We start from the raw sequence: 16,085 nt of genomic DNA, 5'->3' as shown, positions 1-16,085 counted from the left end.
AAGAAAAGGAAGACAAAAAGGTATGCAAGACCTCAAGGAAAACTCAGTGTGAGAGTATTTCCTATAGAACCTCTATATCAAAACAGCTCAACTAGTTGTAATTCATGTTTTCTAATGTGTGGTGTAAAACCGTGCACTGGGACATGTTTTAAATGAAAAGTTTCCAAATATGACCTGGCTCAAGTCCTTTCTTATTATTTTGCATCCACATAAGAGAAACTAAGGAATACAGCCAAGCAAAATAAGGTGGCTACAATATACTGTTTCATCATGCCCAGTGAAAGAAAAACAAGCACTCCAACACCCAGCCATCAAAACAAGTATTTTTCTTTTTCAGTTTTGTTTATTTGGACAGGCACAGAGACGATAACAGGAAACCAGCTTTAGAGCACTTACCCTGGTTACCCCTGGAATACTGTACATGTTTTAAAGCAGATGGCATGCACCATTTGATCAACAACTCACCACCCTGCAGGACCAGCCCATGTGAGAACAATAGTTCTGATTAACACCAGAAAGAGATCATATGAGCAATGGGGGAAGAAAGCAAAACTACATGAACTCCACACTTAGGTTTGTAAAAAAGGACAAAGGGAAATGATGTTCACAACTTTTTTCTGAAAGCCAATGATATTTCAACATCTGGGTCCCCTACTCTGTAAAATTACCCTTTTGTATAATCTAAATTGCAACATGAATTGACATAAAACATGTTTTCTGAAGGCCATTACAATGGTAGCGTGATGTCTGAGCTGTGGGACCACTGTATACTTGGAGAACTGAAAACCGATCTAGTCCCTGTGAGACAGCTCTGAGATCCCATGTATTGCACATGACAATTACATAGTTACTTAAAATAATGAGAATACTGTGAATTTTCAGAAGAAATCAATCTACAAGAAGCTTCTGCTAAAGACATAGTATTACCAACCACTTGAATTCTGTCCTGAAGCACTAGAAAATGCATTTCAGGACAAATCTCTTTTGTCAGAAATAACTAACTGTTCTTTCTTACCTCTAATTTCTGTGAACTAGAAGACAGCTTCTCTAATACTTATCAGATGCTATTCTCATTGTATTAAGGAAGAGAAATGTCTTTTCCTTAGATGCTGTCTCTTACTAGACACACAGGGTGTATGCATCTCGCAGAATGCCTGATAAAGAAACAGAGATTCCATAAAAGTGTATATAGCACCATATTGACTGTGATGTCTAAATAGCATTTTAAACTGTTACATGTGCCTAAGTACCATCCTGAAGCCTCACTGAAATCAAGAACAGGACACTTACACACAGACTTAATAACTCTCAGATAATACAATCTGAAATCCATAGATATTATCAAGATTTCTAACACAATTGCAGGACTTGATTGCAAACAGTAGTACAGACACTATATAAAAGTTCCATTCCAGAAATAAAAATATTGATTAAAATTATTTGAAATTAAGGACACATAGTGCACAAGAAACTTCAACGCAATGATTATTTTTGTCAGCACTTCAGCTGACTGAAATACATTTTCTGTCTAAGGATCCAGACTGTATACGCATGTTCAGTAGGTTTGATTTACGTGACAAATTCTTTTAAATAAGATTCTCTAAGTCTTATTCCTTCTAGCTTCTGACATAATTATTTTGGATAATGTCTCTTTTCCCCTAAGAACTCTGATTCCTTCTGATGCTCTTAGCTGCTTAAGACATTTTTATTTAAGAGGTTTACCATATATTGATAAAAAGTCTATAGTCTGCAAATGACTAAAAAGCACTCTAAAATTCTGGGCACAAGGACACAAACTCCCTGTAATATTAGTAACCATACAAATCTTACATGGCATGAGTAGTCCAAGCAACACAACTTTATTAAATACACCAGGTTGAAGTAACCACAGAAAACGTATATACCTCAGCTCTAACCAGCCAAAACCATAACATCAGTGTTATCAGCATTACGAAACAGCAATGAGTTTGACAACAGTATGAGCTAAAAGGCAGGCAGAAAACCTGAAATCAGAAATTCATGTTTCATTTTAGTTTTGCTACATGATCAGCTGAGCCTGTCTGTACCTCAGCTTCCCTACACATAAAAAAAAGGGATTTGCACAACTTCTAACGGCATATCAAATTTGCTCTGCTTCTAAGCTTTTTTAATAATAGTTCTAAGCAAGATGGAAAGCAGACGGCTTTACTTTAAGAACTGAGTGTAAGTAAAGAGCACCTGCCAGCTACGTAAAGAAAATCCAAAACATTTTAAGCAAGGAAAGCATGACCTAGTACTCTGCTCAACAGCAACCCTCTGCCTGTCTGTACATAAAGCTGCAACTTTTGGACATCACTTCTGATCAATACTCACCTTTTAGAGGAACACTTCATTCTTATTGGCTTAAAATTTGAAAAGAAAGCAAGAAAACAGAGGCTACTTCTGCTGATTTGAGTTTCTTTTTTTCAACCACTTCCATGTTACCATGAACTTCCACGATTCTTCAAGGGAGTCATTAACACCCCCATCCTTAATGCCATCTCCATCTCACCCTGTCTTGCTAGCTCAGCATTGCAAGTCTTGCCCATCCTCCAAGAGACAACTACTGCAGGTTAGGAGAAAAGAAAGGAGAGAATGCTTAGGGAGAAGACAGCGGGGGAGATGCACAGCATCATTGCTGGAGAAGCCAAGGGAACTGGAAGAGCTCACAGAGCAACCGGTTGTGAGAGGGGGAATGCAGGACATTGACAGCAGCGGGGGGAAAGGGTGGCCAGTGACATGGGAGACTGGCATACAGGATGGGGGTGCACAGAAAACAAGGAGCACATAGTCCCTGTCTTGGAGATGCATACCCCATGGGCTTTTCGCTCTGCACCTCCCACATGGCAAACACAGCCCACAAGCAATGCGTAAACCGGCAGCCTGCGGAGGGCCACAGACCAGGAGAAACCTGCCGGTATTGGGTGAAATGGGGATACCAGCTGCAACAGCAAAGGTGTGTGAGGTGGGAGGAGACTGAGAGAGTCCCTGTCAGCGAGTGAGTTTGCTGGCTCTACACAGCCTGTCCTGCCCTGCCTTGCTCCAGGGCCTGTAATCCTCGTTTCTTAAACATTGATGTTACTCTACATTTAGCAAAACTTCCCTAAAGCTGATCTGCCCTTAGCAGCCTCCTGTCTCAAATCCTTCAGTTTCTGTTAGCCCTTAATAAGGAACATCTGATGGTATGTATCTGTCTGCCACCTCACCTGTGACTGCCAGACACACTGCTCCCAGGGCCACCACCGTGCCAGCCAAGTGATGCCTCCAAGCACCCACCATTATTAGTGGATTGCACGACTGTTGTGCTACACCAACCTTATGCATATTAGTAGTATAAGTGTATTGCAGTTTAGGGCATGCCAACTTGTTTGCTCAGATTTCAGGATGCTCCAGAGTCCCCACTCTTCATGCAGGTCTGCTCTTCATTTTCTTACTGATAGTCACAGCTGAAAGGTCTTATTTGGAATGATAAAGCTGAGTTTTTTTCTGTTAATTTTTAAACTTCCCTTTACTCCCCCTTGCACTCCCCTCATATCAATAAACATCTGCCTGCCTTCCTGAAGGCCACCCATGCTAGTGTATTCCAGCAAGATCCTGTTACAGGTCACAGCACGCAGCCCAAGCTATGCACTTGCTTTACCTCCACCCAAAGGGATATAAAGAAATTTAACCTCCACACAATCTGGAAAATCTAAGTTGATCATTTACTGCTATTAACCCCACAAAAGATTACCCTGAGTTGATACGCACAGGTAGTTACAGCATTTGCAAGCACAGACCTTGTCAAATGCATATGCCACCTGAGCAGGATGTTTCCAATGATTTGAAGGCAGCACACACTGCTTAAACTGTTGTTTTGTCCTTTCCCCCCTCGTTATCCCTTTCCCCTCACACCTATATTCCTCTGCTGTGTCTTTCTCCCAAGAGAAATGAACAATGGGTTTGATTCCTCACTGCTATCAGTGAGCCTCAGGTCACTGCATTTGGAGTACCCTGACTGTGCAATGACAAACCTGCAGGCACTTTCTGCAACTGATTTGAAAACCAATGAAATAAATAAAATAAAATAAAATAAAACAAAAGGCTAGAAACAGGAATCAAGCTCAATGCAGTCACTATTGCAGAAGGCCCAGTTCAGTGGCATTGGTCAGCAGTATGCTATGGAGGGCTGGCACACCATACTTCTGTTAGTAAAAATCTAGTGCAGATGAAGGAAGAACTTGGCTGTTAGGCAGTCCACTAGGTCATGCATGCAAACCCTATCAATACAGAGAAGATACTGAGATTACCAGAAGTTGAAAAGAAGTTGTAATATTAATTATTCCCTGCTGATACTCAGCCAGTATTATACTGTGGAAGATATGGCCCATAAGAAATTTGGATGTCAGGATTCACTTCGACAGCCACTGCCCCGGACAAGCATTCCTCAGTTTTTTCTGCTTTTCCTCTCTTTCTCCTCCAGTTATCTGTCATGGGTGGATACTTCCACCATCAGCTTAACTGACACTTGCTGCCTCGCTCTTCTGAGATTATTTTGGTGCACTAGTCGTTGCTGTTTCAATTCATCTCCCCACCCAATCTCTCTCTGAGCCCACTAACCCAGCAACAGTGTTTTGTACACGCTTTGCTACTTGCATTAAAAGAACTAGGCAAAGACAGAGGATGAACAAGGGCCCAGTTGATATGCACGATGGCAGAAAAAGGTTTTTTCCCCAAAAAGAATTGAACTGCCTATTCTGAACATGACACGGAGCATTTTTCATAGTGGCACTGCCTCTCCATTGCTCTCCTAGACACCTCCAGTAAAGGAACAAAGCTGTGCAGACTTCGGCATACACAACAGTCAGGCCAAAAGAGGTAAGTGAAGTGCAGACATGGAAGTGGATGCATCTTCCTTGCCTGCTTGCATGTTCCTCAACACCTTTTTCTTCCTGACTGCACCAAAGTCCAGAGGCTGTTTCCACTGTTAGCAATTCCACTGCAATTAGCAGTGCCTCTGATGTCAAGTGGCCCTGCTTCTCTTCCCCTTCAAGCTGTCAGACTTACTCCCCTTGTTCCACTTCCTGCTGGACAGCTTTTCCAAGCCTCATCTCCATGTCCTATCCTGCTGTTAGGTTCTTGCTGCTCCACTCTTCTGATTTTATTGACAGATGGTAGCACCTGCGCCGTAGTGCAGTGGCTTCATGGTCATTGCAAGATCATAGTATTGCAGAGCACAGGTAAGAGGTGGAAAGGAGCTGTTAAAGGGAGCCATTTCTTGCTATTTATACATAAAGGAAGAATAGGATGATGAAGGTAAAAGTTGGTCAGAGGAAAGGTGCAATAACAGCCCAGTCTGCTCAGCCAGTACCAACCAGTCCCATCTGGTAACTGAAACAATCTATGCAGTGCATCATACTGCTTTAGTCTCCTGTCAATGCATTCAAGCAAACTTAGCCACCTGGCAAGGCAAAGCTGTTGTGTTTTCAAACTATCTGCTCCTACAAATGCTTGACATTCTTGCCAAAGTTGTATCCTCTTTCAGTTACTGGAGAGCTGCTGCTAATGTCTATAGTATTTGGGAAAGGATTATGTGCATCAGCTGTACATAGCACCACAACCTCACATGTGCAACAAACTTGGAAAAGATTTGTTTCCTCTTCCTAAAACTCTAAAAAACCCCCCAGGATTTCCAACTCCCAACATAACAGTGGTTCCATCTGTTTCTAATCTCATTGTTCTAGGTACTTCTTCCTGGCCCAAAGACAGAGGGGAAGTCAGTGATTCTTTCCAAAGGGTGGAAATTAACCTGTCAGTGCTGCAGCCAGCTCCATTGCTTTCCTCTAAAACACTCCACAGTTGAGGGTTATTGCCGCAGCCCTGACTGCGCCCATCAGCCCTACTTCCCACTTCTACAGAAAAAGCTGAAGAAGTATCTGTGCTAGAGGGGGAGGTATTATTGATAAAGTTCAACTTTTTAGCATTTTGCCATACCTACACACCACTTTAAATGAGCAGAAATACAAAGAAATCACTTATTATCCCCTGTCTTGTGTGAAAGTTCAGGTGAACTATCAGGTTCCTCTGCCACTTAATGCCCAGCATTAGCCACCGATGGCCATCCTCCTGCAGAGTTAGGGAGCAGCATCCTTACAAGCCACAAACCGTCTGCCAGAGCACACTGCCACAGACTGCTCTGCTTCCACAGCATTGCTTGTACCTGTTTCTCAGGAAGGGGAGAGCACTGACACCTAGCCTGCTGGGCCAGCCCTCCATCCCCAGGTTCAGCTGATACAAGGATTCCTTGCTTTTTATGGTGGTGGTCCCTTGAAGCCATCGCATAGCAATACCTATTAAGCTCTTAAAATAGGCCTTTTAGGAAAGGATACCATGATTTTTAATCTCTAACGCTAATGCTTACTTCTACTGAACAGATGCCCAGAGGCAGTCTCCTACACCACTCCTGCGACATTATGGAAGCCAACTGATTTTCTGGAGTGCCAGGAATAAGCTTTGTATTTATGGCTTTTAAATAAAATAAGTGATAAAATGCAAATCCTCCCCCTAATGTTTTCAGTATATATTTCACTCATCTTCTCTGTGAGTCAAACTCAGAGGAGTGTTTAAGGTGAAGTAATTTCCAGCTCCTAGGAATATTACATCACCTTTGTCTGTCTACAAAAGTTTGGGCTCTGATCAAAGCTAATGCTCTGGTCAAAAGGTTCCTGCTCTCACCTCTCTATCCCCGCACTGAGGCTCCCATTCCTTCCTGCCTGCTTAGCTGCACATGCTCTGCACTCAGGTCTGTCAAAATAATCCTGTTCAACCCACATCCCCTTCTCCATCCACACACATGGTATTATAAGGATTTCTGCTAACCCGGGTAAGTCCTCACCGACCCAAGGGACTGAGGGAAAAGCCACACGTGCAGTTAGGCACATGGCAGTTTTCAGGAGAACCAATAAGAACCACCCTCTTCACATCAACATACAAGGTATTTAAATTCACACAGATCATACTTATAGGACGGTTCCCAAGACAAGGCAAGCTGAGTATACATTTAATATTTTACAGCAACCAGAGGAGGGGGGCCCAGCTCTTTCCCGTACCGTTCTCAGTCATCTGGTCTTCCTTCTCACCTTGTGCTGCCTTTCAATAAACCAATTTATCCTACTGAAGAGGCAGAAAACTATTCTAAAAAATAAAATAGAAAAGCAGATTTTTTTCTGCTGCTTCAGTGAGTTGAATCAGCATACAGGCAGCTAAGCACTGGAGTCCACACAAGGGAGGAAGCAGCACCATGCAGCCAAGAAAATCAGCAGACCCTTTTGGAAGCAGTATGCCAGCAGATCCCCACCCCAAGGTACCCTATGCCAGTAACACTGGACAGCCTAAAAAACACCTGGCTTTTCAGCCTTTCCTCCCAAGCAGAATTGGAAGTCCAGAGATGTACACTTAGTAATAAAATAAAAAAGGGAACTGACTCGTTTACAAAGTTTCTTGCCATTTTTATTTCATGCAAACCTATCCAATCATTCCTAGAGTTAATCACATTTAAGCAGGCAGTTCCACAAATTCAAGCACTTTATCCTTAATATAGTTACTGTCACAGTAGACACAGTCCTAGACTGAGCCATCCTCAGCTACCGAATGGACCCACAGTTTGGGGGAAGGGATAACAGCCTGAAGCCTTTCCAGGACTACAGGTCAGGCTATCCTAGCCAACGCTGGCTCTGGGTGATACTCCCTTTCCCAGCTGAACCTGTCTGCTGGTGAGGTTTCATGCTGAACTGTACTAAAAAAGAATGCCTTTCCTAGTTTCTGATACATTATTTTCCAACATGGGTCAGATAAAATCAGGAGTCCAGCACCCACACATCAGCACAAACCCTTTATGCTTTTCAGGTTTTGGTATACTTGTAGCCTTTTTGTGTAACAACAAAGTGAAATTTGGCATTTCAATCAGTAAAAAGCAGGCTACTTACGTATGCATGCAGAAGCCTGGGGAAAAGTATGGAAGAGGAAACTAGGAAAGTAACATATATACCCTGGTTTTCCTACTCATGGTCAGTCCCCATTTCAGGAAAATCTGAATGTTGTTCCCTTTGCTGGCCTGCCTTCCTTCCTTTTGAAGATGCAAAGCAAAACCAGACAGGCATTCCCTTTCCAGTCTCCTGCTTACAAAACAACTTGAATGTATTACTCCTTCAAAACATCTGTTTGCACTCCTAACATGAGAAAAAATGTTGAGACTTTATGTGTTCGATAACAAGTCATGACCTCTGCTTTGGAATTTGGAATCTGGTTAAACCCAGCTTGTTACACTTCTAAAACCTAGTCACTTCTGAAACTTCAATGAATTAAAGTCTAATTATTCTAAAATGATTTTTTTCCTATGTTTCTGATTTAGAAATATCCACTGAGATTATTAAAGAGGGCTCATTAGCTTTGCTTCATTTCTTTTTACTTCTTAATTACACTAATGGATGACATTCTAGCTAGTGAGTCAGTGTTTTTAGGGCAGGGGTGGTGAGCTCATAAACTGAATGCAGCACGCCAAGCGGTTCATCCAGGCCACAGCCCAGTCTTAACCCCATCTTTCAGAGCATCCCTAAAATGTGGACAGGCAGCAAGCCACATACTAGGTGATTACTAGGGCAGCCTGCACCAACCATTTCTTGTAAGAGCCTCACAGTCCTTCCACCACTTGCCTTCATCTCACCTGTAGCCTAAAGGCAGGTCCCACCACCGTAAGGAAGACGTAAGGTGGGACTGTGTATGCACATCTGCCAGAATAGACGTGCAACCTCTGACCATATGACACACAGTGTGGTGTCACAGGACAGAGCAAACCTGCATAAGCTGCATAACAGGACACACACACAGCCTCCAGTGAGATGACTCATTTGACACGTATCTGGACGTGTCAAATCAGCCAGACAACAGGGCAGGCAGATTTTGAGAATATGACATATACACAGCCACTTATCTGTTGGGGGAAGGGCCACACCTTTCCTTATCACATACCTATCAGAAGCTATGTGACTCCCCAGGCTGAAAGCACAGGCACTGCTGCCTCAGAGCAGTTCTGGTTATGGCAAATACACCGCTGCTCCGACAAGCACATCATTTTTCGCTTTCTTTGTTTTGCAGATGTTCTCTATTACAGGGCAGAGTGGTCTGTATCTCCAAGGTAACAAGCTAGTCCATTTTATTATACACTAATGAGGTTCAGTACAAGTTTTCCTTTTATTTTGAACCATTTGACTGATAGTGAACATTCTTCACATAGTCAGGCAGAATGCCTGCGGGACATCCTAAGTCTCATTCCTACAAGCTGCTTATGGGGTAAAATTGTCAATAAGGAAGAAAATACTAAAACAATAGCTAAAGAAAGACATATCACTGCCCTCCCCTGAGTACCTGTTTATTTGTTTATCTGTTTTTCTAAAGTGTGGTCTTTGTTCATTGCCTTTCTTAAGAGAGAGGTCTTTCTTAAACCATGGAAAGACACAAGCAAAGCAAGGATCACACGTCAGTGACAGGAAGAGGGGTGAAGCAGTAGCCAGCCCTGTTAAGGATACAGGTGTTTGTCTTCTACAAATTTCATGTGGCATCTGGCATAAAAACACATCAGTAGGGTAAATTCCCACCCAAAAGTTCAATGGAAAACAATTACAGAGGAAACACCTTCTAGGCAAATGATCAAATCCCTCCCAGTGCAGGGACTTCAGTGGAAGATAACAGAGGTAATTCTGTATCTGGTATTGCTTTATTAAAGCAACTCTGGCTCTAAGTTTTCTCATTCTTACGATATAAAATATGCCTTGGCAATATGTTTTAACCTATATGCTTCATGCGTCCCAAAGCGGTATCGAAACACTGGCCTGAAATGCAGTACCTGCAGGCAGGGGAGGAAAAAGTGAAGGCCATTTTCTTTCCTTCAGGACAGAATGTTGTTTTGATACCTGGCTTAGGTGCCTCCACCCAAAGCAAGGCGCTGCTGTTAACATTAACCACTTACCCTCTTTATGCAAAACAGTCATTTTCAAGAAGGGCTACAGATCCCAGGAACTTTATGGGCCACTGCTGTAGAGTCTGAGGAAGGCAGCTGTAAAGACAAGCCTATTGTTAGTAGTCTCCGAAACACCAGCCATGGGTCCACATCTCCAACGGAGAAAAGGCAGAATGTCCATAAATCAGAAAAGAGTAAAATCCCTGAGTTCACTCTCCTAAGGTTTTTATACTCCACAGCCACTCTTCCTCCTCCTCCTCTCTTGGGACCTCTTACTCCTGTGACTCAGTCCCCCATCTCTGATCTGCCTCTTAAAAATAATTCCCTTCTACATTCAAATTTGATAATACAAAACTTCTGCAAATTAACTACTGAAAAAATTCTCTGTACCTTCCTGCCCTGAGCAGACACAGTGTTGGCCATTCTAATATAGCGATTTAGCACATCTTTGGTATGTGTTGCACTTTTATGTTTAAAAATAAAGTATGACATTTATCTACATAACTGTAATTTCTTAATGACTTTCCCTCAGGTGTTTCTCTTCTAAATCATAATTATAGGCACTGAAGTGACTCTAAAATGCCATGCATACCTGATTATTCTGCTTGTCTGCTTTCAGGGTATTCAGGGGTTCTTTTCTAACTTAACAACATTAGCAATGTATTGCTTTTGGTGCAGCGGCAGAGATCAGCAGCTGGAGGGGAGAAAACTTATTTCTAGACTTCTGCCTACACTAACAGGCCAACTGCCACAATTCTGACTGCAGGACTTAAGCTGGACCTAAACTCCACAAGAACAGGCTGGGAGAGGTGGCTGATCCTCCCATTGCATTAAGTTATAGGACAAAGCCAACAGCTGGTATCTTGCCATAGGCAGGAGTGTATTGCCCACTGGAGTGCGACTTGGGAATGCGCTGAGGAAAAACACGCTTTCTTCAGGTGCTGAGCCAAACCACCATTCCTATTCATGTACCAACCCAGCCACATGTGGCACATCAGGTCAAAAGAGTCACAGATGACACATGGACAATCCAGACCCCCACAGGAACATGGGAGAAAATACACAAATTAACACTCTACCAGCCCTTGTCCACCCTTACAAAGTCCAGCTTGGAATGGTCCTATAAGAATATTGCTTAATTTTGTAGGGCCCAGGTGGAATTTGCTGGATTATAGTAGTCGTTAGGCTGGGTAAATTGAACACATTTGAGATGAAAGTAACAGCTATAAATATAGAAAACTCTGATGTTAGGTGCAGTCATTTTTCTGAGTATATCTGCATTTTAAAATGCACTTGCAAAATAAAAGCAGAGACTCACATCATTATTTTTTGCTCCAATCTTCCAGCAGCAGTAGCATCACAGCATACATTATAGGATATGGCCTGCTTATCACAAAACTCTGAAGCCAAAATGCTAAGCCTGTTTTTCTAAGTATCTTCCAAGCCTCAAAAGCACCTGAGTTTGTGACATGATGTAGGATTACCTATGTACGTTGAGTTAAGGTCTTAAAAGATGTTATTACACGCCAGTTTTCTGGGGCCCTTGCCTTACCCTGTTTACTACACAGCTTTCCTCTGGGAAAAAATCCAGACAATGTAGTGATGAAGCCTGCTCTTTCTGGACACTCTTTTTCCCTCTGTATCATTTGTTGCAAGAATTGGCAAGGGATTAAAGGTGAACTTGAAGAAAACAGAAGGTATCACAATGAAAGCAAAGGAATGTGTCTTTTTATCATGGCGTTCTTCTGCAGTGCCAGCCAAGCCATTTAAATCACACTTTTCACTGTTTTTTTAGCAACTGCATATTCCTCATCCTCCCATATGTGGCTTGAGATTGTGGGTTCTAATTTGCAGCAGAGCTGAAGAGTCAGCTTGCAGTTGATTTATGTGGATGCTCTACTTGGAGTATCTGCAGTACTAAACACCGAGTACTCTGAGATATCAGCTTCTGGGCATATCAGTCATGGATAACAAAGAGAGGATACAAAGGTCCCATCATGTCACAGGAGTATTATGGAAAAAATTCAATAGGTATGCTCAAGAGAAAAAAGTGCATTAGAAAATCAATCACTAATTTCAGAGCAGACTCTTGTAGCTGCTTACTAACTCTAAGGCATTTGCTCTTGTAGTCTCAAAGGTACCATTTTGTGTATGATTTCCTAGACTGTTGTCAAATCACAGCCTGAAAGGAACAGAAATGCCACACCAAATCACTACACCAACTGCTGCGTGCCTATCACAGATGCCTGCCATGCAAGCCAAAACTTCTGGACTCAAAGCACAGATCTCTGTCCCTGAGCCAGAGAAGCTGCCTTCCTGTCACTGAACCAGCAAGAAGAGGTTGCAAGGCATTTACTTTGTCAGGTAGCATTTACTACCATTATTGGCTGGTGGGAAAGGTAATTCAGGAATAGCAGGTTCTGTCACAGAAGAAGAATGTGTTCTGACAGGTAAAACTCCCACCCACTCTTTTTGGATTTTATTCACAATGCCCAGTTCTTTCTATCTGTCCCTATCCGTGCATAAGGGTTTCTGTAACAGCAGTTCCCAGTCAGAAGCCCATGCCTTTTGCCTGTCCACCTGTCCCCTCCTCTTTCTCCAGCAAGCCTCTTATACGAGTCCCACTGTCCTGGCTAAGCCAGTCTCAGCTCTCTCCCTTTGCCTTCCCTCCAAGGTCACTGCTTGAATATTAGCTTCCCAACAACTCCTAGGCTGACATACCCTCCCAGTTTCTGGCTCAGATGTGTTACCAGTTACCTCACTCCTGCCTTGTCTTCAACAAGCCTTGACCAATCTGCCTCTCTTTCAGTGTTTCTCCCAAGCAGATTCCATCCTTGACCTCAACATGTGAACTCTCCTCTACATCCCCAAGGCTACCTGTCCTCCTTTTTGCCCAACTAAGTCCCAGCTGTTGTTTTTCTCTCCAGCCTCAGCTTCCTTCCTCACTCCCTACCTCTTCTTGCACCACCTCCATGCCTCCCTCCTGTTTGTCATCCAGCTGTCTCCCACTCCTGTCCTCATTCCCCCCAACTCCAAACCACAACACCACAGAGACAAGGTTTCAAGAATATTGTTAAAGGAATAAAGCAACATAATCTTCCCTTAACCTTCCTTTCAGGAATGGCTTGATCACTTGGCTGCTGTTTGTCAGTTTTCCACCTCAAGCAGACATCAGCTATGGAAAAGTGCAGCCAAAACTGTTAAAACTTCTCAAAGTTACAAGGAAGTGAGTACAAGGAGTCATACTGGGACATGCTGCTCAGCCTTAACAACATAACAGTGCTATTTGCCTCTCCAGGGATCTTACATATATACAGATGTAGTGCTTTCATTTAGATTATTGGCTTGAGTAAGTATCCATGAGATCCACTAATTATAACTTTGCTTCAGTGAAAAATATTGGCCCTGGTTAAATAAAAAGGGTGGTCAGCTTCAGCTTTTAACACAGAGACTTTGCTAAAGTTGCTTGCCAAAAATTCCATCTTTACATATGTGGTAGCTATGAGCCACCTGCAAACAAGCAGCAGAGCCTGCTTGCCAGTTATACTGGCATTCTGCTATCAAATCCTTGTAAAAAACATGTTAAAAAGTACACGTTTAAAGACCGACATTTGGCTTTAGTATGTCTAAAAGTTACATGACCTGACATTTCCAATATATTTGTTTGTTTGTTGGGTTTGCATTTTATCTATATGTAATTTCTTTGTACCTTACCATGAACTTTCAGTTATTAGTAGCTTTAGGAACCCTGAGTCACGCAGGAAAAGAAGAGTATGCATATAGACACGTATGTGAAATTCCCAGGTTTTCATTAAATAAAGACCATACATGAAGATCCTTACAGACTGCAGAGCCATAATGTTTTAAGCGTTTCCTTCCAAAGCCTTTGTTGAAAAGTAAACAAACACATAACCCCCCAAACAGTATCCTTAAAAACGTGAAGCTTGTATTCTATTTTCTCTTGGGAAAGTACATTAAAGAGAATTTAAAAGTTTTATGTATATCTCTCTGTAGTTTTGGTAGGTAAAAACTTTAAATTAAAAAAACAAAAAAACAAAACATAAGATGCAACATAGAAAAAACAAAGAACTTGTGAAGAATTATTTTGGTTTACTCCTGAAGTAATAGGAAACTAAACTAAACTTTATGCACCTTCACTAAATCAGCAACAAGAAAAAAACCTTTCATCTTTGACTTCATTTTTACTTCTGCTAGTTCAACATGAAAATTTAGAAGATACTGGGTGCTGTTTTCTTTCATTTCAGATTTCAACAGTCGAAACAGAAACAGTGCAAGAAAATGCCAGGGAGAGTGAACTCATTTTATAAATAAAAGTGTGAGCATGTACAATATATAAAATACATGAGTTCATATTTGGTCAGATAATGTTCTTACACCTGTTCATTCAGGCTTTGGACCAAAGCACTTGCAGAGCTAGTTGAATGATATTTGAACAGAGCTGGGTAAAAATAGATCTGTTCTTGTAACGTTATCAAAAGGATCTGACCTAACAGGTGACGACATCTTATGGGGTAAATCTTCTAAACTGGATGTTTCCTCATGTTTTAGGATTGGTTAGTATTACTCAGTATGCATAAAATAGCTGACCTCTACTACAGGACATATTGTATTTATGAACTGTCACCTACTTCTTCAGTCCTATGTCAAGTTTATACTATATTCCTAGTTTATATTATACACCAAATCTTTCATTGCAGTTGTTTTATTTGCAAACTAATCCAAAAGTACTGTCAATGTAAATTAAGTTACAGTATTACTGCAGATCTGTGGTAGACAGCAGTCTCTAAGCTGTCTCTTCTTTTTTTGATGTTTCATATGTCTTATGAATATAGCAATATAGATAATTAAGGATTGTACTCTTTTCTTTATAGCAGTTTTGTCTTCCTTCAATAAAAGGAAGATTTGATAAAAAAGAATTGCTACAATATCCATTGCATTTTAGCTCTTTATGTCTGCTCTATTACCAAGGTTGCCGTCTGAGAGCCCATTTAGCTTTACCTGCATGGCTTAGTACTGCGCCTCCTCTTCAGAAACACTCACCAGCGAGCAGCTCTGCCCAGTACCCTAGCTGAAGCAGTCATTCAGCACACCAGGGAAGATTAAACCTGCTCTCCGCAGTCCGAGTCACCAAGGAAGATTGCTTTGGAAACCATTTAAAAGCATGCCACTGGGGATAAAAGCTGCGCAGTTTGTATCGAGCAGGGAGGCAGGTGAGGAGTCTGCGAGAGTATGCTTACGTCCAATTAGCAGGCAGCGAAAGCACCAGTTGCCCTGCTCAGCCACTCTTAATTCATGTTTGCTCAGCTTTTGTTGGCACTGGTGGAATTTAGTGACACACATTAATAAGGCAATTGTGGCAACGTGCCTCATTTGCTCAAAACCCATAACGTTCCCTGCGGACTCAGAATTTACATTTTGTTTCAGCTCATCACATGTGAGACTTAGCAACCTTGGCTGGAACCGCAGGATTTGTATATACACAGAACACAGCATCAGTTTAATTTGAACAGTTTGTCAAGCCAGTAAAAAACCTGGTGGGGCATGGTTGACTCAAGAATGACTTCTTTGTATTTGAATGATGCTAGATTTCAATCAGCATAAGCTTTAGCAAGCTCAGAGCTTTGGTTCCGGGGCATTCACTGAGCCACAGCATACTGCAGAAGGAAAGATTCATAATTAAAAATCAGTGTTTGGAGAGCTCTTCTCCAGTTTCATGACACACTTTCTGTGTCATCATTTTTGTAGTCTGTACTGTCAGTGTTTTCCATTTGTTTCTGCGGCAAAGATGGGTTTCTGCTATATTTTTAAGTATTGTCTATTTATAAGTAGGGCAGTGAAATAAAGCATTGTTACAAAGCCAAAAATTAACAGCTCCCCTGCTCTTTTCTCTGCAGTTGGGACTAAAATAAAACAGTTAATGACTGTATGTGTAGCTTAGAAACACCTCTACAGAAATAAATACTCCCTGCTGTACTCCTACAACAACACCCTAATTAACTAGCTAATTAGCTAACATAGTAGCCAACCTACCAGCTGACTGAGACTGCGAGCA

At 41.9% G+C, this 16,085-nt stretch overlaps 1 long non-coding RNA gene across 3 annotated transcripts in view; it reads right to left on the bottom strand.

Moving 5' to 3' along the window:
- The window catches only part of LOC119148948, an 86,428-nt gene that overhangs the window by 25,985 nt on the left and 44,358 nt on the right, over positions 1-16,085 (bottom strand). For 2 of the 3 annotated variants that reach the window (XR_005104542.1, XR_005104541.1), the window contains exon 5: positions 10,022-10,108. The exons of the other annotated variant lie outside the window; for it this stretch is intronic. This is a non-coding gene — a long non-coding RNA (uncharacterized LOC119148948). The remainder of the gene's footprint in view (positions 1-10,021; positions 10,109-16,085) is intronic. 3 annotated transcript variants of the gene reach the window in all.

Source organism: Falco rusticolus, chromosome 5 (assembly GCF_015220075.1).
Source record: "Falco rusticolus isolate bFalRus1 chromosome 5, bFalRus1.pri, whole genome shotgun sequence".
NCBI classification, from domain to species: domain Eukaryota; kingdom Metazoa; phylum Chordata; class Aves; order Falconiformes; family Falconidae; genus Falco; species Falco rusticolus.
The sequence above is the reverse complement of the archived record's forward strand: the minus strand, read 5'-3'. Positions and strand labels throughout refer to the sequence as shown.